The sequence below is a fragment of the Panthera onca genome, chromosome A2 (assembly GCF_046562875.1).
Source record: "Panthera onca isolate mPanOnc1 chromosome A2, mPanOnc1 haplotype 2, whole genome shotgun sequence".
Lineage (NCBI taxonomy): Eukaryota > Metazoa > Chordata > Mammalia > Carnivora > Felidae > Panthera > Panthera onca.
In genome coordinates, this window is record NC_138340.1 from 88,276,208 (window position 1) to 88,300,940 (window position 24,733).

Below are 24,733 nucleotides of genomic sequence, written 5' to 3' on the forward strand. Positions count from 1 at the left end.
GGAAATATCCTAGGTCACAGAGACTATGTGGTAGAAAGTCAAGATATCCACTCCCATCTGACACCTGGGGCCGGTTCTTTTGGTCTTACCCTATTCTATCTCTAAGAAGGTAGAATCTTTGAGAATGCTAAGAACAGATTATTGAGAAAAAAAATGTAAGTTTGGTTATTTCTTACTATTACATAACTCACCTTAGTTGGTAGTCTCTTAAATCTTTATCTTATTTTCTCTGTACTTGATCTTTTTTTACACAGTAATAACTCCATGGGTAATCTTTTCTACAGGTATTTCTCGGTCACTAGCAGGATTTTGACGTCTTAAATGTCTATCTTCCAAGACAGATTTCCCTCTGAAGACCAAACAAGGGCTTACCAAATACTTCTATGTAGATATTGTACAAACATGTCAGAGTTTGCAGGACTTGAACAGAACTCACTCCCTTTTCTTCATTCCATCACTGACATCATCACCTTTCTGTATGTTTAAAACTAGATGCAGGTATCACTCAATCATGTAACCCAGAGCCTCTTCATCATCCATCGGTCCAATCCATCACTCCACTTTGTTAAACGCTACAATAATTTCTTGTGTATTTTCCTTTGCTTACATCCTCATTGTCAGTGTCATAATTCATTTCCTCATAATTTCTTCCTTTGATTATTATAATTATATTCTAACAGAACTTCCTCCATAGGTTTACACTAACCATGCTAGTGCTACCTCCAGAATAATTTTCTACAAAACAAGCTGAGAAAAGGGCACTTTTACTCTATCACTTTCCTTTGAATCTCACATAGAAAAAAGAAAAGAATAAGAAAACAGAGAAGAATATTGGTCTTAAATGAAGACAGGAAGTAACCCCAAAGAAATATCAAACCACAAATTAGTAAGAAAACATGTCCAATATAGCAAAAGCATGAAATGTTTCGAGACAGAATGCTGAAATCTGGCATTTACCTTCATATACTCCAGGTAGGATTGAATTAGTAATCAAAAGGTTAACAAATCATAAAAGTTGTATCCTCAAATGCTTAATTACAGAAACAAACTCTAGGAATCCATATGGCTATTATAGGAAAATGTCCATAAAAAGTGAAATTACACCTAAAGTACAAAGGTGGCATTACCACCACCACCACCACCACCACCACCATCATCATCACAAGTAACACTTGAATGCAAGGTACTGTTCTAACTACATACATACAGCGGATTATTATATATAAAGTGATCACAGTGCTATATGAGTCTAATTATCTGTAGAAGAAATGGCTAACCATCTACTTAATTAATTATTGAATTTGAGATCTAAAAAAACCTTTAGACTATAAAGTCTGATTACTTTCATTTACAAAAAAGCATAAATGACTTTACAATGAATAGTTGCAGAGGCCAGGTTTATATTAAATTCTCCTGGCTCTTAGTTTAACGTTCTTTCTAAATAAATCTCTAGAAAGCTCAAGACTTTAATTTTCTCCTATTTTTTTTCTGCCTGATCTTTGATAAGTTTTTGTACAAGTATCTGCTCAAAAAATAAAAGCTGCTAACGATTTATGAGGAAAAAAAAAACCTAATATAAGATACTAATTTTTACTTCTTCTTGGAAAAAAAATGAATTTAAATATCATTATTACATAAGGCAACTAAATGTTTTAATGCGACTAAAAGTGATTAATACAACCCTGTATTACAATTGATCACTTATTTCTGTGCAAGATGATTAGTCAGTAAAAGTCTCTAATTAAAGTATAGATCTTTCTTTTATAATAATTCACACTGGTTTAATTTAGTGCATTGAGTGATAGGCTAGTAATCCAGAGATCGAAACTCTGTTTTTGATTCTGTCTTTATGTCTTAATTATTTATGAGGCTCCTCTACAGGCAGGTTTCTATTACCAGTAAATGTTCATTAAATGCCTATGAGTAGCAAGAATTGTATTATCATTAGCAAAGTTAAAGAAAACAAAAAAGAAGCCTATCTAAAGAATACACCTGAAAGTCTGATTTATCAGGCAGTTCTGGTCAATCATTTACACATACCATAGCATATATTTCAATGTGTTCTTGAAATAGCTGTCATATTCCAAATGGCTATAAGAAAGCAAATGTTTTCTAACATTTATACACTACATACTTTAATTTTCCAGTAACAAAACTGTGGACAATATTCACATATGGAGAATTAAATAGCTATAAACCACTTATTACATGTTATCTTTTATATATACCCACTGTAAGAATTTTTTAAAAACTGCTTAAGAATTTCTCTGAATTTTTCTAATGTTGAGAAAATGAGCTTTTACTTAAGAAAGAAAATGAGTATTTCATCCGTATTTTTCCATCATTTCCACTCCATGATATGCTTATGGGAGGAAAGAAACCTTCCTTATTCACTGACAAGAACTGATACATTGAAGTGTGACCATTCCAGAGAACATATTTACTTTAGTGTTCATGAGTGTCCCTTTTTGACTGAGGTAAGAATCTATTTCTTAGAGTTGGAAGAGAGAGAAGGTCACAAGGAAGTCCAGGAGATCATATGGACACTCTCAAGGATCAATCCAGTAACCAAATCAGAGGAGCATGTCTGTGTGGCTGGGGATAGGAATTACCTAAAACTTAGATTCTGTGGACAAAAGATATTTACTACATGTTTATCAAATGAATGAGCAGATGAATTTCTGATTAGGTGGATAAAATGAACGTGTTTATGAGTGTACAACAGGATATGTGGGTTAGATTACCCATATCTTATCCTGCTCCCCTTATTCCTCTAGTCTTTTCATTCTCTAAACTGCATGGTGTCTGGGTGTCACAAACAAACGCAATTTGAGTTTGTCAGTTAAAGTAGAAGTTGGTTCACCTGAGAGCTTATTTTATTGTCTTTTGAGGGGGATATGGGGAATAGGGAGAGCATTCATATGGCATACCTAGGCATGTCGCACTGCTTTAACCAGAATAGATACATTTTGATTATGAAGGCTTCTGGCTTGCCCATAAAAGGATTCTGTTTGAATCAGATTTCCTGCAGAGGGGTGGAAGAGAGATGGAGGAGGAGGGTGTTTGTTGAAAACCAATGAACTCAAAAGATCTCTAGATGAAACCATACAATATGTTCTGAGTCTATTCTGATCTTAGTGACAATAATAATCCTATTAATGATGACACATTATGTTTCCCCTAATAATGTGTTCAATTTTGGAGTGGGCACATTTCAGAAATTATTAATCAAAAAGAAGTCATATGCTTTAATGAAGTAGGTTTATAAGATTTCACTGACATTCTATAATTTTTCTATATACATAAATAAAAGGGGGGATTGATTATTACATAGATAATTTGGGCAAATTAAGTTTTCCTATACTCTACACTGCCCAAATATTTTCTTTTTTTTACAAAAATTATCTCACAGTATTAGTTCTAAAATTTACTTTGTGGGGCGCCTGGGTGGCGCAGTCGGTTAAGCGTCCGACTTCAGCCAGGTCACGATCTCGCGGTCCGTGAGTTCGAGCCCCGCGTCAGGCTCTGGGCTGATGGCTCAGAGCCTGGAGCCTGTTTCCGATTCTGTGTCTCCCTCTCTCTCTGACCCTCCCCCGTTCATGCTCTGTTTCTCTCTGTCCCAAAAATAAAATAAAAAAAATAAAAAAATAAAAAAAAAAATTTAAAATTTACTTTGTACAGAAATAAATAATTTAAAAATTTTATCTTATATAGAAAATGAGACAAGTTAAAATTGTTCCATTTTATTTTCTAAATTCATTCTGCTATAAGTGTATTCTAAGACTGGGTCATGTTTTGGAATATTTGCAGATTAAAATTAAAGATAATGTGAGCCAGGATTGATTTAAGAGCCCTGAGGACAATTCAGTGATTCCCTAGAATGAAACTAAGAATCCAGCATGTTTATTGAAAATCCTTGCTTTCCCAGGGCTCATTAAAATCAAGCTGCATCTCTGGGCTGAACAGGAGGACAACAGACAACAGATATTCAACATTCAACATTCAACATTCTCTGGACCAATGCAGGGCACACAGACATTTATCCCCCTAGAACAAAAGTCTAATTCAGAACCCGATTTATCTCTTTTAGAATGGGCAAAAAAAGCAGCATCAGTCAATTTCTTATCAAACTTGCTTCTACACTTCATCAAAAACATTACCATTTCCCTTTCATAAAACAACAAAAACCAAACCAAAACACTAATAAAAATTTTAAAATAAATGATAAATAATAAACGTTGTTTAAAGTGACATATGATCTCCTTTTAATCCCTGCCTTCACACACATTCAAAATGAGACTTCTCCATTAGTTTGAATACAGAGAATAATGGGAAAATTTGCCTCAAGACACAGGGAGAGAAAGTGTTATTAGTGCTATTAAGTTCTAATGAAACCCTCACAGCAGTTCTATGTGAGCATGAAAGAGTCATATAACATTATCTAAGGTCCCTAATTTCTGAATTCTTACCTTTTCCTGTTACTTGTTTCTTTTGCATGTAAATAGTTAAAAGATTATCTCTGCCAATCATTTCTTTATAATATTACTGTTACTACTAAGTTTTGGATTAAATAATTGACAATTATTTTCTATCTTTAAAATTAGAATATTTCTTCAAATACAGGTATTTATTTTTTTAATTTCTCTTCAAATCAATAAATTGTTATAAAAATAGGAACCTATGTACTCCCACCTCAGAAAACTTGCTTTAGAAGGTCTTATATTTTGCTGTGTTCCAAAGTGGCAAAACATTTTTCATAACATTTCCAAGATTTTAAATATTTCTTTTAATTTTTTATTTCCTTGTAAGGCAATTATCTAAAACAGGCATTTGTTTCTTGTTAGGCTAAATGCCACTCCTGGTAAGACTCAAAAAGTGGTAAAAACCAGAATTACAAAATCAAGGAAAAAATTTCTAGTTTTCTCAATTATAACTGTTGTTTTATCATTTCTAAGTACTCAAAGGGAAGAAATTCTACTTTAAAAACTCAAGAAAGTAGTTTAAAAGTTCATAGCTGAGTTTGTTTGATGAACTTAATGACTTCCACCTCATTTAGGAAATCAGAATCTAAAAAATGTTACACTCAACTCTCTTGATAGGCTCTGGAGTTTATCAGCCCTGCTTTGCCACTTCATTAGCTGTCAAGAACCAGTAAGTGATATTGCTATGAAAGTCTTGATTCAGGTAGTTGAGAATGTTCTTATTGCAAAAGTACCAATTATCAACAGAAGCGAAATCAAAAGACGGTCTATCAGGAAAGACACATCATCCACATACATACAGTTGGTTATCATCTTTGTAGACATCAAAGAAAAGGAGAGCTTTTGAACTATCAGTAGTTGATTTGTAACATTCAGAAAAAATACACACATTGATTTAATATACACTGCAGCAGAGTTATCACTGACCTTGGAACTCTTACCTTATAATCATGTGAGGGCAACAAAATAGGGATACAAATGCATATTTTCTTACCGAAGGATAAATGCATAAAAGATAAAAATACGCACTTTTTAATTTCTATGCTTAAATGGATGCTTATACTTGGTCTTACACTATTTTTGTGGCCAATCTTTTACTAAATATATTTCTGTTTTGTTAAGTAAGCAATTCCACAATGAGCTTTCCCTTTAATGCACATATACTATTTGGGGTTCAAAATACTACCTTAGTGAAATTTAATTTTAATTATAGAGAATTTTATTTCCTCCCTACCTTCTACAGTTGCTAAACTGGAAAAGCATACACAATCTTGAATATTCCAAACAAAAGTTAGAACATATTTTCTGTGACATTTACATGCCATTAGTTATACATCAAGAACTGCTGAAGTTATCTCTTTGCCCAGTGAAAGCAAACATACATATTAATGAATGAAGGATCCTATACTGGTGTGTTCCATAAAATACTAATTTCCTCTGATGCCCCATGGAATAAAGTATTCCATGAGAAGCTGGAATGTGGGAGAATACTGCATATATTATATTATACTTCAAATTAAGACCTTAAAAGACTTTTGGAGGTCTAGCTGTGGGTAAATTTACATAAGGAAACTACTAAACCTGATGTTTCCCAACCTTGTATGATATATTTTTTTTTAATGTAAAAGCACTCCTACTTTCAAGAAACATTCAGGGAGATACTACCATATTAATAGAAGACTCTGATTACTAAAAATGCTACTTATTGATAAATACTAGGATATTAAACGGAGAAAATAGTTTGGTTGGAATAATTTTTAAATGATAGATATTTTCCAGGCTAATTGTTCTGAAAAGTGAATGCAGACCAATTCCTTTCTTTGTGCTGTCATCTTGCCTTCAATTCCTGTATATTTTTGGAGGGTAACAGTATTGTAATAATGACATCCCATGTTTTTGGTAGATTCCTTCATCTGATTTTAACTTATTTTTAATATAAGGTAAACAGAAACCAAAAAAGATTAGGAAATTGGTGTAACAAATATTTAATATCTAATTCAGCTAATGATTATTAGGCATTGTCTGAAAAAAAAAAATAGGACAGTTTCCTAGAATTGCAATCATATGTCTAGAAATGAAAAGTAAAACAAAAGTCACTTTATGTTTTGTATGAGTTTCAAAAGAGTGCTTGGTTTTTGTTTTTTTCTCTTTTTGGTTTTAAAATGTATCTGTATCTGTACAGTTTTGACCAAGACTTTCTTGTAAAATGGCATATAGTTTAACTATTGTATATATTGTAACATATATCAGATATATTCACATAGCTATATCATTACTCTGATATATATACAGGCCTTAGGACTGACAGGTGTCCGTCTGTCCTGGTGAGAGTGGGGGGGCCTTCCCAGAGCTGGCCCAGCGAAGGAGGGCACCCGGTCCTGTGTGTTGAGCCTGGCTGGGGCTTTATGGCAGTTGACAAGACTGTAGCACAGTCCTGTGTGCTGGCCATCAGCTTGTGTCCCTGTCACATGATGTTTTGCTAAGCAAGCAGAACCAGTCTTGACTAAGCATTCAGATGGGAGAGGACAACTTCTTAGCACACTTGCGGCCATTCCTCCCTCCTGCACCCTTGGCTGACATGGCTAATTAATCACTGCATTCAGAATCCTCCCGCCAGCCAAGCTGGCAGGCCCTTCTCAAGGATGAGGAGCCTTGCTGCCAGCCTACTGGGGAAAGTAAGCCTTGTGAACAATGATCAGAAAGGCAGACCCCAATACTAAGAGAACACCCAGGTCTCAAAGTCAAGCAGTGGCCCAGTGAGGCCTAGAACTCACATCTAGGGCGCTATTCACTGCCCCGCTCTTGGTACCGCCCCTTTTACACCTGCACCAAATTCTGGAACTCCTCTACTCCCTAATCATGCATCTGGGAGTGCTGGCTGGCTACCTTGAAATACTCCTTAAACACAGCGTTGTCCCTGGCACGGGAAGGAGTTGGTGTATTAAAACCTCCAGCAAAGCCTGCTCAGGGAGCAGCTTCTAAATCCCAAGTGGCTTTTTGAGCACCTGCTGTATGTCCCAAGCTGGTTTATCTACAGCTGGGCCTACGGGCAACCTGATTCCCTCTGCTGTGCAGTGGCTTTATTGTTCCTGTGGCTCCTGAATCCACCAGGCCAGCTCCCAGAAAGGCGGGTGCAGGGAAACCGGGCACGATCACCCACACCCCTCCCCCCACGGGCCCCGGGGCGGGGAGCGTGAATTACCTACCCGCGTACAGCCTGGCTCTCTCTGACTGGCGCTGTAGGAAACATCCATTATGGAGCTAATACTGGGGGATGGGCGGTGTTTTGGGTTTTAAAAAGTATCCCTTTTTAAAATGATAAATAATATACCCTTGTAAACATATTAAAATAATAAGGCAGACCAGCATTTAACGGAAGTGCAGGGTGAGCCAGGCGAGACGTAAGCGGACTCAGAAAATCTGTCTCCGGGAACAGAGGACCGGAGCCCAACTCCGCCAAGGAGCCGGAACATTCTGCCCAGAGAAAGCCAGATCTCGCGAGATCTCTGCAGTTCTACGCGGGCTGACAGGGGCAAAAAAACCCCTGAATGTTTACTTTTTTTTAAGTGAACATAACGGTCGGAAATGTTTAGTCGCCTAAGGAAAAGGCCTCAAAGTACATAAGTAAAAATCGATGGAACTACACAGAGAGGCAAATCTACCGTTATATTCAGAGATCTCAACAATCGTCTTCAAATAATTGGCCGACCACCCTTCCAAGTATATATGTATATAGTAAAGGTACAGAAAGGATACAGATTATCAACCTTCTTGACTTCGTTGACATTTGTAAAATACCTGCAATAAACAAGAATACAATATACAGCCATTTCAAGTAAACATGAAACCCAGATAGCTCATATTCTAGGCCATAAAGTAAGTCTCAATAAATGTAAATAATTCAAGTCATAAAGTATGTACTCCGACTGCAATGTATTTTTTTTCCCGTTATTGATTTATGTCAAGGAAAATTATATTTTCATGCTGAAATAGCATGTCTGAAATGCTTGAGTCCAAATGTCCACCTCTCTTTGAGACTTGTGGAATCCTTAAAAATGACAGTAGCTAGTTTAATTCCATTTGTGTGCAAGACATTACATTTTACTAAAGCAGCTGTTTTTCATGGACTATGTCCAGGTTTCTCCTCAGGATATAAACTAGTGACCTCATACTTCCAACTCAAGACCTATCTATCAACACTCTTTCCCATGCAAGATTTTCATTATGCAGGATTCCTCCTATGGTTGGATCAGCATATCCAGGACTACATAAAATAGTGTCTCTTTTAATTAGACTCAAATGTGCTCAAGTCCCATTAGGTTTTCATAGATTTTTTTTAAGTTACTCCAAAGTTTCTGGGAGAATTTGAATGTATTTTAGCTTTCATCAACTCTATACCTTCCTAGTCTATAGCTTCTATATTTTAAGAAGTTGATGTGCTTTGGGCAGGTGTGCCTCGTTCTTTCCAAATAACTTGACAAAAGCACTTGACCTCAAATAGGCCATCTTTTGCAGTTGGGGAATTTCTCTTGGGTAGATGAGAAATTGTGTCAACTTGTATCAAATATGCCCTTAAGAAGTTACCAAATGCAGTTCTCAGCTTTAACACTTCCTTCTTCTGTATGCTCATTAGCTTATTTTAATTATGTAGGGAGAATGAAAATGATTGAAGTCAAAATGTTTTAAATATATTTCTACTCTAAAATACCCAAGAAAAGTTTTAAAAGTGTGCATTCTATTTGATGATGAGATCTGAGATTTAAAGTTATATTGGTAACATTTGCCTTACATTTAAACAGAAAAATATAATTACTTTCAAATATATCCAGTTTAACTGTAGGGTTAAGGAAGATTCTGAAAGCTCAGTTTTTGTTCTGCATATCATATTAAATCTACATCTGATTTATGATGGAGCTACTGGCAAGAGTCTATGACTTTTTTTTGCCTCTGTAACTCTACATGTAAAATACCTGCTCCTAAATATTTCTTAGGCTAACTTAAAAGAAAAAGAATGATGTAATGTCTAAATATCTTTAACGTCTTTTCTTTCTGAAGATGTTATAATGATTCCAACTTTTTAAGGCTTCTAGACAATTTCTTTCCAACTGGAATTTTATAAATTACAACAAGACCTTTTATTGTGGGTTTTTTGTTCACTTTTTTCATATCATCCTCTGGAATCAATGGTTACCAGTATTTATAGGATACATCAGGGGGGAAAAAAAGAAATAATGGGGTTTATACATCTTTACGTGACCAAAGTATCATGACTCCTGAATTATTTGGATTCAATTTAATTTTAAAGTCTCCATCTGTAAGCCTTATAGCAGAAAAGTGCTCTTTCCAAACTTTCCCTCCTACAGGTAATCACAAACCCCGTAAAGTGTGACCTTTAAATGCTATTGTTAAAAAAATAATAAAAATACAAGAAATGCTATTGTTAGACCTATGATAGCATCCCTGGGTCACTCCATGCCTTAAAAGTATTTACAAAATAATTTCTTAAAAAAACACTATTTAGATCAATGTTGCATAACTGAGCGAGCCACAGGAAAGGATAGTTTTATTACTTCGCTTAGTATTTATTGCCTGAATTGTCTGTGAAGGGATTATTTGTAAAATACACATTCCAATTCTACGTATGTGGCATGGTTCTGTGGGAAAGTTTGTGTGCATATAAGTCTGTATACAGTGAAGATACACATGTCAAAAAGACATGAAATGTATGTGGGAATATTATGTTTTTCACCAGCTGTGTGTTACAGCCATAGGATTTCTTCCTTATATATTTATTTGAATGAAAGTCATAGTCCTCCATCCTGACCCATAAAATGTTAATCCTTTCAAGAACGTCTCAATTTCTTTTGTTAAAGGACTCTGTATAACAATATCAAGACCAAATCCTTACTTGGAGCTAACCTTTTCACCTAAAGGTGGATAACCAGACTTGAAATGTTCAATCTGTATGCCAGCACTGACTTAAAGCACACGTATAGAATCCTTTGTTTAAATTCTCCCCAAATTAGCAATCAGCATTGTAATTTTCAAGCTTGGTATATGCTGAGTAAGTGAGTGAATGTTCTATGCAATTTTAACATTATCTGGAATATTTGCATAGGCAAAAATGCACTCTTTTGAATGGCATGAGAAGGGCTGCTAATCAAAATACCTTTGAGTATGAAAATCTATTTTTCCTTCACACTGGTATTGCTACTTCTCCAAAATCCTTATAATGAAATTTTACAATTTGTATGTTTACTTTCAAAAATGAAGGTTAAACCAATAGCTATTAACTTTTTTCCATACTGGAAAATGTCTACATCCCATGAAATATCATACTTTATCATTGAAAGATGAATAACATCTGTAGGGATCTCAAAAGGTCTTGAGTTCAGAACCTGTTGAATGCTAATTTGAGACTTTGTGTACAGTTTGCTGATGACCACACACTGACTAATACCCAGCAAGGTTAAGGGGACTCTGTAGAGTGGATCTGCTAGCAAAAAGTCAAAAGGTACATTTTGCATGCTGACTTTAATGGAGTTTGTGCGTGTGTGTGTGTGTGTGTGTGTGTGTGTGTAAAAGTAGCACTAGCCGTCTTTTCTGAAGAACCAGAGCACATAGTTAGTTCAAGCAACTTTAATATTCTGCCTGAGGGAATCTTTGAGACTTTAACTATAGGAAAATTGAGAGAAAAGTGCACAGTTGTTGCAATTACCCAAATTTAGTAAGTCACAGTCAATGCTACCCTTAAAGTTCATCTCAAACTCACAGACACCTTTCAATTGCTACCACTAACAATCCAGTTCAAGACACTATCCTCTTACTTGGACTCATGCAACATAACTAAATAAATTCAACTACACCATTCAATGCCCTGGACACAGAATAATCAGGGGGATCTTCTTAAAATATTACCATATGATGGAACTCCTCTTCTGGAGTCCAGATAATAGGGCCAGTATCTTATTAATTCTCATCATCTTCAGCCTACTTAGATCTATAGTTCTGTTATGTCTAAGGTCACTCAAAAATTTTATGGTCTAATTCTTAAAGCTGGCCTCTGTAAGAGTTTGTAATTTCATAAGCAAGCCTCATTTGACTTGCTGGATCTGGTAATCAATGATTTTTTGCATTATTATTAACTCAAAATATTTTGCTTTTTTAATTTTTTCCCCAAAGGACAGGAAGTTTTGCCCAATTTCCCCTTTTTACAAAAACTCACTGAAACAATCTGCCACTGGGCATAGTGAATAGCCACTTGAAATTGTTTACTGAGGTTTTAAAGGTCCAAGAGTCAGAGAATTCTAACTGATCTTTTAGTGCTTGATACAGTTGTGGTGACGTTAAAGAATTGTTTCTACACCCATGGAAGTACCCAGTCCTTTCAAAATTGCTAAACCTTACAAGGACAACAACAACAACAAATGATAATAATAATAAGTAACAAATAAAAAACAAAGAACTCACCTCTTTCAGACTACTTTTTTCATTTTATGGTAATTTAAAAGAAATAGGGTGGGGTTTTTTTTTTTTTGTTTTTTTTTAAATTTTTAACATTTATTTTTTTGAGACAGAGCATGAACGGGGGAGGGTCAGAGAGAGGGAGACACAGAATCTGAAACAGGCTCCAGGCTCTGAGCTGTCAGCACAGAGCCCGACGCGGGGCCCGAACCCACGGACCGCGAGATCATGACCTGAGCCGAAGTCGGCCGCTTAACCGACTGAGCCACCCAGGCGCCCCTGGGGTTTTTTTTTGAGGGGGGGAAGCACTCATCTTTACAAATGTATTTTTCCCTAGGAAATATTACACATAAATCCTATTAAATAGTGAAACATTTTGGATGCACAACTCCTACATAAAGCTCTATCAGTCTCTCCTTGCTGTATTTCCAAGAGAGCTGACATAGTAATTGTGGGGGAAATAAAATTAGAACACCACCTCCTCACACGAGTTAGAGAAAAGCATTCAACATTAAGGCAATTTGCAGTTGGAGAAGTGTGTTACTTAGTGATACTATAATTCAATGACAGAATAAACTGTCAAAAAATACGGTTAGGCTTTTTTAGCTCTTGATGCACTCTAAGCATTAATGGTTCTAGTAACGTGAGGACTGAAAATACCCAGGTTTAACCACTAGCTTCAGGTAATTACTTATATACAAGCTGGGTGTGGACAACTGTGTTCCAATGGGCTCAGTATTTTGAGTTTCATATTTTGGACATTTTGCTGTTAGAAAGCCAGAGAAGAAACACTGAAACGGAGGGAACAAAAGTCCCACAGTAGAAAGCATCAATTTTCACACTAGAAGGAATAAAAAGAGGCATAAAGATCCTAAGTTGATCCTCAAGATATGACTGATTCTTGACCTATATTTATTTCTGAAATAATTTGTGGCTTTTGAAACCACAAAAGATAGCTGCGAGATCTTAATAAAATCTGAGGTACTGTAACCTTACAGTAAAAGTATATTCTTAAGGATTATAGTGATGCCACATTTATTCCCGCTAACAAAACTGCACCAAATATTGGTATTGAAATATTTTTACTGTAGACCATTTTGTGGAGTAAAAGAAAAATGAGTATTTATTTAGTTCTACCTTACACCAGGTGCCCTCACACCTTTTATATATGTTATCCTTATAAGGACTTTATGAGGTAGGTAGAGTTATTCCAATTTACAGATTGGAAGAACAGCAGTCAAAGAGGTAAAGAAACATGAGTAGGACCTCAGAGCTAGCAAGTGTCAAAGCTATCTGAGTTTAAAGTCAGCACAGGCCCCATTCTGCTTGCTCCAACAGAACTATTCACCAGAATTGAGACAAAGGGTTGTCCTTTGGCATGAGTAGAAGAGAATGCTTTTTATAGATGTACTTTCAAAATCAATTCAGAGATTAACATGTGAACACACAACCTTTACACTACAAACACTGCCTATAGCACAAATCACCCCAAGCACACTCATGGGACACCAGGAGTTCTGGCTCCGTTAGGAAAACCAATGTTAGAAGGTTTTTACTCTGCTAAACTATAAAAGTAGCTAGCAAGTGCAGGAAATAGGTGGTTTGAAGCGATGTATGAAATGATTTCATTGTATACTGTGTATTTTTTTCTGCTTTGGAGGGCGTAGAAATACCCTGATTTATGGGAAGAACGGCTAGATCTCTATGCTTTGACTTTGGAACTAGTACAGAAAAATTGGAGGACAAGTGTGCTCATTCATATGTAAAATACTTTTGCATATTGACTTCAGATCAAAAGCAAATAGATATTTAAAATTCCAACAAACCAATTGTCAGGGAGAGGATATGAATGTATTCTGTTTCTTAAATATCCGGGAAGAATTAATATTTAAATTTACTTGATGCTGTTGATACTTCATTTTCGAGCACATTGATAGAAGCTTATCATTAAAAATAGCAACAATATATTCAAAAACTGCTTGGCTCCGTAGTAATTTTAATCCCGACCCCAATTCCATCTGGAGAGTGTAGTCTGCTTAAGTATACAGTATTTAACATAGGTTCTTATTGGATTTACTCGGAATAAAATATTTATATTTTGAGTTTCAGGTTACTGAAAGAGCAAGAATATTCAGCTTCATGTAATTCCTACTAAATACTATACACATAATATTTTAGTGACTTTTGTGTATGTTATGGTGCAGAAGCTCCTGTGTATACAAAGTTTGCTCTAAAATGTCATTTATTAAGTCCATTTTTTTCTAGTAAAAAGAGTCAACATAGAAACAATTACATGCTTACCCTACATGAGTGACCAGTAGAGTTAATTTCATATGTACACATTAGTACAGTTCTCCAAATGTAGATGTGGGGAGGAAAATAAAGCTGAGTACCCAGCTGGAGCCAAATAGGAGATCCAGACTTGGCTCAATTTCAGGAACTGGGGACTCCTCATTTGTTTTAGGAACTGGGAAGAGGGGGACAAGAAAAATTTCTTAACAAATTCAGGGATAAAAATTGGGGGATAGCAAGTTGTCATTCACTTTGTCTTTTGGCCAAAATTACAGGTAGAAGCTTTACTCCTTCCATAGCAGACTGTTAGACTGGGAGGGAACCATTACTTCCAATTCACCGACAAACAACCAAAGAGCTTGGTACACCTCAAGATCTTAGAGGTAATGCCCTGCTGAAGACTTCCAGAAAAGGTCTCACTACTTGGTGGCTTAGCAAAGCTGTGGCTGTGTTACCTAGTTCTCTAAGGCCCAAGGAGAATGGAGGTGTACAGCTAAGTAATAGCATCATTTGGTTGATAGCTCATGCTAGCTGAATTAGATTTGCTATTGAAAACGCAATGAGACAGCCTCTGGGAACTCCCATAAATACTTAGGAAGAGAGCTGCTACACGGAGTCTGAGACCTTGCATTAGGACCTGTATACCAAAGAAAATACAAGTATACCAAGAAAAATACAAGTGATTCATTCATGTAATTGCTGGTAATTCCTTTAGGAACTCAAGTCCCAAGTACTCTGCAAGGACCATTAAAATTTATTTTCTAGGTAAGCAAAGAAGGAATATTAGTGACAAAGTAACTCGTCAAAGACCACACAAGTTATTGGAGCTGTATTTTAATCCTAAATTGTTGATTCCAAAATCCAAGCTTTTTTCCAGGATTCATATGCTTTGTACATAATTATCTTCATCCTATAAATTATACTTACTTATAGGAATAAACTTAAAGTTTCAAGTTTTATATGTATGTGTGTGTGTTCTACATGTTATATATATGTAATATATACATGTTATATATATATGTATTTATTTATGTTATATATATATATATGTTACTTATATTTGTTATATATGTATACCTTTTTTGTAAGGCTCGGTTAAAGAACCAATACAGGGAGTAGATGGTGAGAGCAAATATATAACAAAGCCCCCAAAATCTAACTGTCCTTATTCTATATAAGTGAGTATTTTGGGAAATTTTTTCAGAAATGGCAAAGTTAAAATGATAAACAGTGGTGACACCAACTTCAGTTTAATAATGTTGAACATTCCGAGTATCAGAGATGCATAGAAATACTTTGAACAAAATATCTTCATAAAGTACGATGGGAAAACAGCATAATCCCTCAATTAACGTATTGAATGAAGTTTAGGAACCATTTCTTGTAATTCTGTTTATGCCCTAACTCACTGATAAATTCATTGCCATGATTTATTCCGAATTATTAGTAAAATAGAAAGATTTTTTGTGACAAAATTCCTGGAATAAATCTGATAATTTTACCTCCAGAACTTCTTATACAATTACGAAAATTAGGACTGCATTTAGATAACACTCCTATGGCTGAATAAACATTTCTCTTTTGTGTTTGGGCTTCTATCTATACCTAAGAAAGGATACTCTTGTCGATTTGCTGATAACAAATCTAAATTACTTTTGCGGTATTTGTTTATTCAGAAAACGGTTATTGACTGTGCACTATATGACAAGCATTGTTCTCTGCATCGGGGACAATGCATACAAATCCTGGAAAAAAGCTTGGATTTTGGAATCAACAGTTTAGGGTTAAAATGCAGCTCTAACAACTTGTGTGGTCTTTGAAAAGTTACTTTATCACTAATGAAATAGAGAATGCCTGATAACTATGACTGCTTCAACCTATGCCATTTTTATCTTAGACCAAACACTTTTATATCAGCACAGCTGGTCCTAGTAATAACCCTAAGAGGTATATTCTATTATTACTATTCCTAATTTATGGTGAGAAAATTTATTAAGAAACCTATACATGGTAAATAGCTCAAGAACATAATATGGGCAGCTTGGCTTAACAATCTTTGCTCATGGTTATTATGCAGCACTTCCCTTCATGCTTTGAAACAATAAATCCAGTAAACAGCTCTTAATATTTAAAACATTTCTTATGCCCATGATATTAGGCCCAGGTGACACAGAATCTTCATTTTAATATATGTTCAACACATAATTGTATCAAGTCTCCGATTTAGACTTTATTTATTTATTTAAGACTATATAGTAAACATGAGCATATGTGATACTGGATTGTATAAAATATGGAAAGTAAAAAGGGGTAAGACAAGATACCTAAGTAACAGCAAAGTTGAGTTAATCATGGACAATGTATTGTGTGATCTTTTTCCTCTCTATTTTGTTTATCCCCGCTTCCCCAATGCAGAGAACAATGCTTATCACATAGTGCATACTCAATAACTATTTGCCGAATAAACAAATACTGCCAAAGTAATTTAGATTCTCTGGATTGTGGCTGTGACTGGCAGAGCAGAATGATGGGATAATCAAAGACAGGCAGATTTAAAAATGTAAGACATCTTCTAAGATGTGGTAGGAAGATGAAGGGAAATTACTGACTGGGGGAAAAAAATAGAAGGGGAGGAAACCTCTTCAGGATTTTGCCCCAACAAGGACGTATATGGTCCTCAAGATACCTATGGGCCATGTGGCCAGGGTCTCCAGGTGGCAGCTGAATATGGATTGAAGCCATCAAAACTCTGAGTGTGCACCACATCCATGGCATCCCTCTGAATAAAAGACAGTAGTTTGCTTCCATGCTTTATATCATGCAACCACAATTTAATGGATGAGAGATGTCTGCCTGAGCCAAAGTCTACACTCTGTATGTCTCTGACATGGTCTGGCATAATAACTCTTTCCAGTAGAAATATTTCGTTATTGAATCCTAACTGAAAAGATTAAATTTACTCTCACAGGGATTTTTGACTCCAGAGACATGGAGAATTGAATATGGCAAGCAACCAGACACAGAGGGAAGGTTGTAAGAAGAACCCAAGACAATAAAAGTCATGAAAAGGCAGAAACTATGAGGTGGAGAGTAGAATACATACAATTTGTAGGCAGTGTTAATAGAATAAGACAGGGAGAAATGATAATCTTCTGGCACAAATTTTTCTACATCATTTAGATGCAGAAGGTTTGAGAATTCCCAGTGTCTCCATTTCCTAGTTCAAGCTTCACCTCACTCCAAGAGATTAAAAGAAAAGTTACTATAATACCCATTTCTAAATGCACATGCAAGAAACAAACAAAATAGAACAATCAATACTGAGACTATTTGTTGAAATGGCTTTCTTTTGAAAAACATTTCAATAATGATTGTAATTTTGAAGCAGAAAATGAAATAGAAAAGTGGGCTGCAAGCTAAATCAACAAATGATTGCTATAAATTATTAGAAAAAAATAGGTGACAGGGTCCAGCTGTTTTTGTTTGACCATATTTACTGTCTTAATACCCATAGATGATACAGCCATATCTCATTCAGTAAGTGAAATACTACCTAATAGAAATAAAGGCAACATGGTTTAAAGTCAAGGATAATTCTATGTAAGCTTAAAAAAAATTCTGGAATTCTATGTTCCAGGCTGATGTTTAATTAGAAAACATTGCTTCTGAAAAAGAAAAGGAAAGATAAACAAAGAAGTAGTAAGTCAAAATAATGTGTCTCCTGGATTGTTTTTCCTTACATTCAAATGACTCTTACAAAAATTCAAACTAAATTAATGTGCATATCCCTCGCTTTTGACTAATTTAGTGCATGGTGTATTTACAAACTCACTTGTTCCGTTTGCAGCCCCCATACTGGCACAGATATCTATGTTCTATTGCTTTGATTTCTAACGCTTAAAACAGCAAAGCTTTTGTGGTGTCAGCTGCTTTCATTAATAAAGACAATGACAATATTACAAATACACCAAGGATTAAAAGGAAGAAACTTTCTACAAATGTATCTGGCAGAAGAAATAAATGTATGCCTCAAAGAAGAGCATCACATTTTTCTAAACCTGGAAGAAAATGAATGATGGCTATCTCATTATGGAAATGATGTCAATTTATACCATTTCATATACAAGTTAGATGGTTAATAAAATAGAATCTTATTTCATAATTTGGTGGAGCCGACTGGGATACTAACATAATACCTACAAGTTCACAACACATATGAGTCTTTCTGCCATTTGAGTTAATCTTTTAATATACATTTTCACGATTACTTCATTATCTAACTTTATCAGATAATGATTTAAACTTATTTTCTATTTGGTTATAATATATAGCTTTATTTTCCTGAGGGTTCAAGCTTGTATCGAACTATGTACTACCTGAACAGTGATCTCAAACCTGACAAGCTTTAAAAAAAGTTGATGCTAATATAATTAATCCTGAGTAGAAAACAGGTGTCACTATTTTATTTTTTCTCCATCTCACCAGCTGATTTTAATATATACTCAGTGTTGAGAACTCTACATTGTCCCCCAATTCATTAAGTATTATGATAAAAATAATGTCTATTATAAATTGTAAGGAACATTCCTAATATATAAAAACACTTCTCAGTATAGAGAAGAAAATAGGGGCATTAAGTTTCTTCATCACTTACTTTATCTGTAAAAACGATGGAGCATTGTAAAATATTCAAACAACTTTATGTGGACGCAAGCCCTGGGCCCTATCTCTGCCACAAATCCTCAAGAATAAAAACAATGAATTATCTAGGGCCTCAATTTTATAATGAATAAAATTAGTGATTTGGCCTACAGGACATGTAATAGCACTGGTTGATCATTTTAAAATTTGGGCATCATAGGGGCACCTGGGTGGCTCCATGCATCCAACTCTTGATTTCGGCTCAGGTCATGATCTCACGGTTCGTGGGTTTGAGACCTGCATTGGACTCCGCACGGACAGTGTGGGACTTGTTTAGGATTCCCTCTCTCTCCCTCTCTCGGCCCCTCTCCCACTTGTTCTCTATCTCTCCAAAACAAATAAACATGAAAAGCATTTTTAAGTTTGGGCTTTAGAGATAATCATTATATTTATGTATCTATATAAATGCTCTTTATTATAAACCTTGCTTACTGAATAAAATGTAAGCGGTAGTGAAGGATTTTAAAATTAATTTTAATGAGTTTATTGTTTTCTTTAAATAGAAATTATTATAATTTTATTCTTGAGATATTAGAACTAAAATTCGTAAATAAAAAGATACTTTTTTCAGATTTTTCTTCTTTGCTCTAAAAAACAAAATTCTACCTTTTTACTGTTAGGTCACAATGAACAGCCTATAATTAATCAGTCACAGAAAAAATGACACTTTCTTGGGTAGAATATAAAACAATGTGATCACAGAGTGCAATGTTGTTATTAATGCATGTAATAAAGATGAAATCAATTTTTAAAATAGGATGCTATTTGTTAAAACTGACCATAACTGGTAACAATTCCTTTGTATGAATCTTCAAAGCTTTTTAGTAGAGAAGATATCACTTGTCTTATTAAAGAGCTTCATAGTTAACAGATATTAAGACCTAAAGGTGTTTATCTTTCAGGCTATTTTTATTTAAAAATGAAATGCCTTCTCGTAATGAGAGTTCCAGCCAGAAAAGTAAACAACTGTTTTAAAAAGAAAAAATGAAAAGAAAGAAAATGACAAATATAAGTGTCAGCAAGCACATTGCAATTTCAGTCTTCAAGTTGCAAAGATGAATGAGACATCAGGTGCAAACAGCTTTGTTAGCGTAGCCCTGACATAAGTTATGGAAGGCGAACACGTCTTGGTACTCTAAGTTACGATGACTCACTCCCTTGTGATGATAAAGCAGGTTTTATATGCGTTGTTTTATATTTTGCCCATCCCCCCAATTATAAAAGCTGAACATTTCATTTAAAAAAATGAAAGTGACATTCTGTAACGTAGGAAGTACACAAAATTAAAGTGCAACTGCTATTATTTCTTAAGGTGCCTAACACTGCGGTGAATTTTTAAATGGAAGTTACAGGGTTTTGCAGTGGGGATTTTTATGCTAATAAGGCTGCACAATAGTAAATGCTGTGACAATTTTGGATTATAAGAAAATGCCATTACACTTTTTTTTTGCCATTTGCTGTGTTTATACTTGTGACAGTCATATGAGATACATTTGATATGTGTGCAAAAAACTTTATATGGAGTTTTCAAGTGGAACAGAGCAACTGAAAATTATTCTAAGATTTTGTGAATATTGTGATAGACTTGTCTTTAGAACATACATATATGTAAAATCTCTGATAATATTTTCAGACTTCCTTGCATTTAAAAATTTAATTATTGAATCTCCTTGGATGTGTACAATCGATTCTCATGAAAAGCTCTTGATGCATAGAGAGATTTCCAAGCTGAAAACAGACAGTGTGTGGCTTAATGTTTGCCAAGTGTTGCCATCTTAAAATCTTGACTGTTGAAACAATAACATTTTGGCTGCTTTTATAACACTCATTTAATGTTTACAGTTTAGTAAATGCATTTTTATCAACAGAGGGCTTACCTAATTAAACTGGACCAGTGTAAGAACTAGGTCAATGTATTGTGAACAAAATAATCCCAATATGGTTGGGTTACAGAACAGCTCAATTTTGCTCATTGAGTTCTATCGATTTTTGGCAGAGAGGAAAGAAAGTAAGAACAGATGGTAGGAGAAAGAAATTGAGCTGTCGGGTGATGGAATACACTATCACACTGAATTATAAAGAATGGTGCTCCAATCTCCTGAATACTTATTTCAATTAGGGTACAAAATCAACGCATACCACTTATTCTGAAACAACACAAATTTTTCAACAAAAATGAGCAGAGAGTTCAGTTTCACATTGTGACCATCCAGTATTAACATAAGACATTGCATAAAAGGGAAAGGTTGTTTTTTGCTGTTGGTTTAGTGAAACATAAACTGTATTTCTTGTTTGGGTTGGAGACTAGAAAGAGATTGGCACTTACTCCTTGACAATGTGAGTGTTCAGACCTGAGGGTTTTATACTACCTTGAAGCTTTAAGCTTTAAGCTCTTACTTTAAGCTTTTATATATATATAAGCTGAATGTAAATATATAAATTAACACTTTTGCCCTGACAAAGAGGAGAGTGTTCTACATTCAAAGAGACAGAAATGACTAGAAAACTGCATTCTTCTCAAAAGATTAACAGAGATCTATCAATCTACCATAATACGGCAAATTAATTTCATGTTGATACCGGCATTTCTTTCAACTGCCTTTTATTCTTTTATAATGTATGTCTAGATAAGTAACATCTTGACCAGCAAAATAGTAGTTACATGTAAGATTTGTAAAAAATAAAATGGAACAAAAATAAGTAAAACTATTAATGATGAAGACAGAATTCTTATAGTTTAAATGAACTATTTTGATACAAAAAAATATCCTATTAAGAGAGGACAAAATTATATTAATGCTAAATATTTTTAAAGATTTTTTTACTAAACATTATATTATATTCTGCTTATATGGGAACATAATCATCTTGAGTTTTTTGCATTTGCTATACCATGAGAATAACAATGTAAGCCGTATCAGGGTGCTTCAAACAGTCAGAGACAAAGAGCAGCTGTTACCTTATAAGTTCAGTCATAGAGGAAGGAAGCTCGAGGATCAAAAGCAAGATTTTGCTATGCTTTTAAATTTCAAATCTCAAATACACTCTTTTTAAGTTTTGTATCAGGGGCACCTGGGTGGGTTGGTTAAGCGTTGGACTTTGGCTCAGTTCGTGATCTCACAGTTCGTGGGTTTGAGTGTCAGGCTCTGTGCTGATTGATAGCTCACAGCCTGGAGCCTGCTTCAAATTCTCCCTCTCTCTCAACCCCTCCACTGCTCTGTGTCTCCCTCTCTCTCTCTCTCGGCCCCTCCCCTGCTCACGCTCTGTGTGTGTGTGTGTGTGTGTGTGTGTGTGTGTGTGTCTCAAAAATAAATAAACATTAAAAAAAATTAACTTTTGCATCAAAATGTGTCTGTATTTTATGAGTTAACCAACCAACATATTAATTTTGTACATTTCCATACCATCAGTTATTGGGATCAAATTGACTTTGGACCTCTACGAGGCAAAAATAAATAGCTTAGACAGGGTCATACAGCAAATATCTTTGGCATTGCAGACCAAGAAGCAACACTGAGGATGCTGTGTAGGTACTTCTGGAACAAGAGAGAACAACACGTTTCCACCAATTTTTCATCGATAAAAACTCCAAACTTGATTTATGGAATTGAACTTTGAACTTTATATAATTTTCACATTACAAATATAATCTTGTTTTGACTTTGCTTCCAACCATTTAAATATACAAAACTCTTCCTACCTTACAAGATATACAGAAACCAGCAGCTGGCTGGATTTAGCCCACAGGTGGTAATTTCCTGACCTTGGATTCAACCTATCATTTTATTTGTGTTTTGGAAAGTATCTAAATTATAGAAAGAAACATAAGTTTATTTACCTGAAACAGTATGTCTCTTAACCTGAGATACACGTTTCTGATGTGTGTACCTAGAAGGCTTTGAGGAAAATATTAATTTAATGACTAAATTCTGAATTCTGATCCCTATCACAAAGGAAAGAATAAGCCTTGTTTTTCCCAGCACTTTACTTATGGCTATAGTTCAGAGACAAAATATGGTGACAATTATTCTTTGAAGTATAGTTATTATTTAATATCTTAGTTATAATTCACATCCTGAGTTTTGCTCTGTTTCATGCATTTGGACTATTTTTGTCATATAATCTTTTAAGGTATCAATGCTAACTACAAAAAAAGTAAGAGCCTTCCATTGAACCATCTGAATTATTTTTTTTTTTAATTTTTTTAAACATTTATTTATTTTTTGAGACAGAGAGAGACAGAGCATGAATGAGGGAGGGGCAGAGAGAGAGACACACACACAGAATCCAAAGCAGGCTCCAGGCTCTGAGCCATCAGCCCAGAGCCCGACGCGGGGCTCGAACTCACAGACCGCGAGATCGTGACCTGAGCTGAAGTCGGACGCTTAACCGACTGAGTCACCCAGGCACCCCCCATCTGAATTATTTTTAAAAACACTTATAAAAATGCTATTTATTTGCCAGGAAGATGGGATCAAATACCTTTAATACAAGGGAGAAACCGAGAATGGACAAGTTCTCTACTAAGCTGCATAGATGATGGTACCATACACTGAATGGTAGAGGTCAAGAGAAGAAGTCTGAGAGGAGAAGCTGATGAACTCAGGCTGACATGAATTCAAGTTACATATGAATTGAAATTGGTAGATCCAATGGGAGAGTCCTGGCCTGCAAAGAAATATATGAATCTAAAATTCACAAGCAGAAATATAAACCATAATTCAAATCCTAGGGTCTAGAAATACGAGATAATGCACAGTTTGTGACTACCAAGGCAAGTGCTTTACTGTTTATAATTGAGTATTCCAATTGTTCATCTGGGTACTTCTCAAAACATGTTTTAAGTGAATGAGCTGAATTAAAAACTAAAATATAACCTGTGATGTCCATAGTTGCCAAATTGTTCTTATCCCTGAACAGAATAACTCATCACTTACTGTAAAACTAGAGCAGCCACATTATCTAAACACAGTTTTTCTCTTTCTTCTTGAAAGATTGATGAGCCTCTTAACATTTCATAAAGACTGCCCATTTCATTTATGCTGAGAAGTAATGCCTCCAATAAAGCATCTGCAACAGAATGTGACAATCGGCTCTAGTCTCTGATTTCATTCATTTGTCAAAAAGTTTGCCAGAACTTAGAAACCTTTATATGAACCAGGACCAATTTGCCACTGATGCTGGGGTAGTATTTGGATGTTAGGAAGGGATTTATGGTTTAGAGAGTAAATCCTGTGGAACACAGAGGTTTTGCATTATTTCAGCCTCAACCAGCCATATTATAGAAGTTTCACTTGAGTGTTGCATAAAATTTTCTTCAAGTCTATAATAATGGTTTGTATGCTAAAATATCTTAAGCATCAACTAAAAAACAGAGGCTAAAATAGTTTGCTTTTACAAAATTACTTTGATACATTGCTTTTTTTTACTTCAGTAAACTTAATTATGTAATGGCATATGATTAGCTATGCATTGCTGGGAAACCACACATAATGATTCACTTCAAAAAAACAGTGAAAGATTTTATGAAAAGCTGTATCATCTTCTAAATAAAAATATAGAATAAATAAAAATCTAAAATTAGAATTAATACTATAATCCTAATTGTTCATTTTCTTATGTGGCCCATCTACTTAAACAGAATTTTTTTCCCAAAGATTTTAGATATTACTATGGGTCTTGAGTTAGGAAAAGATCAACAATTTGTGTTTCACTTCTTGGAAATGCAATAGGCTCTGAATTTTTGCATCTCAAACCCCCTTGTAAGACTTACATCAGGAATTTTAGAACTCTGG

General features: G+C 34.9%; 1 protein-coding gene across 4 annotated transcripts in view; it reads right to left on the reverse strand.

Moving 5' to 3' along the window:
- The window catches only part of SEMA3A (semaphorin 3A), a 469,306-nt gene that overhangs the window by 158,430 nt on the left and 286,143 nt on the right, over positions 1 to 24,733 (reverse strand). Inside the window, exon 1 of one of the 4 annotated variants that reach the window (XM_060632360.3) lies at positions 7,688 to 7,798. The exons of the other annotated variants lie outside the window; for them this stretch is intronic. The gene's annotated coding sequence lies outside the window, so the exon portion shown is untranslated. Of the gene's footprint in view, positions 1 to 7,687; positions 7,799 to 24,733 lie in introns of those variants that run through there. 4 annotated transcript variants of the gene reach the window in all.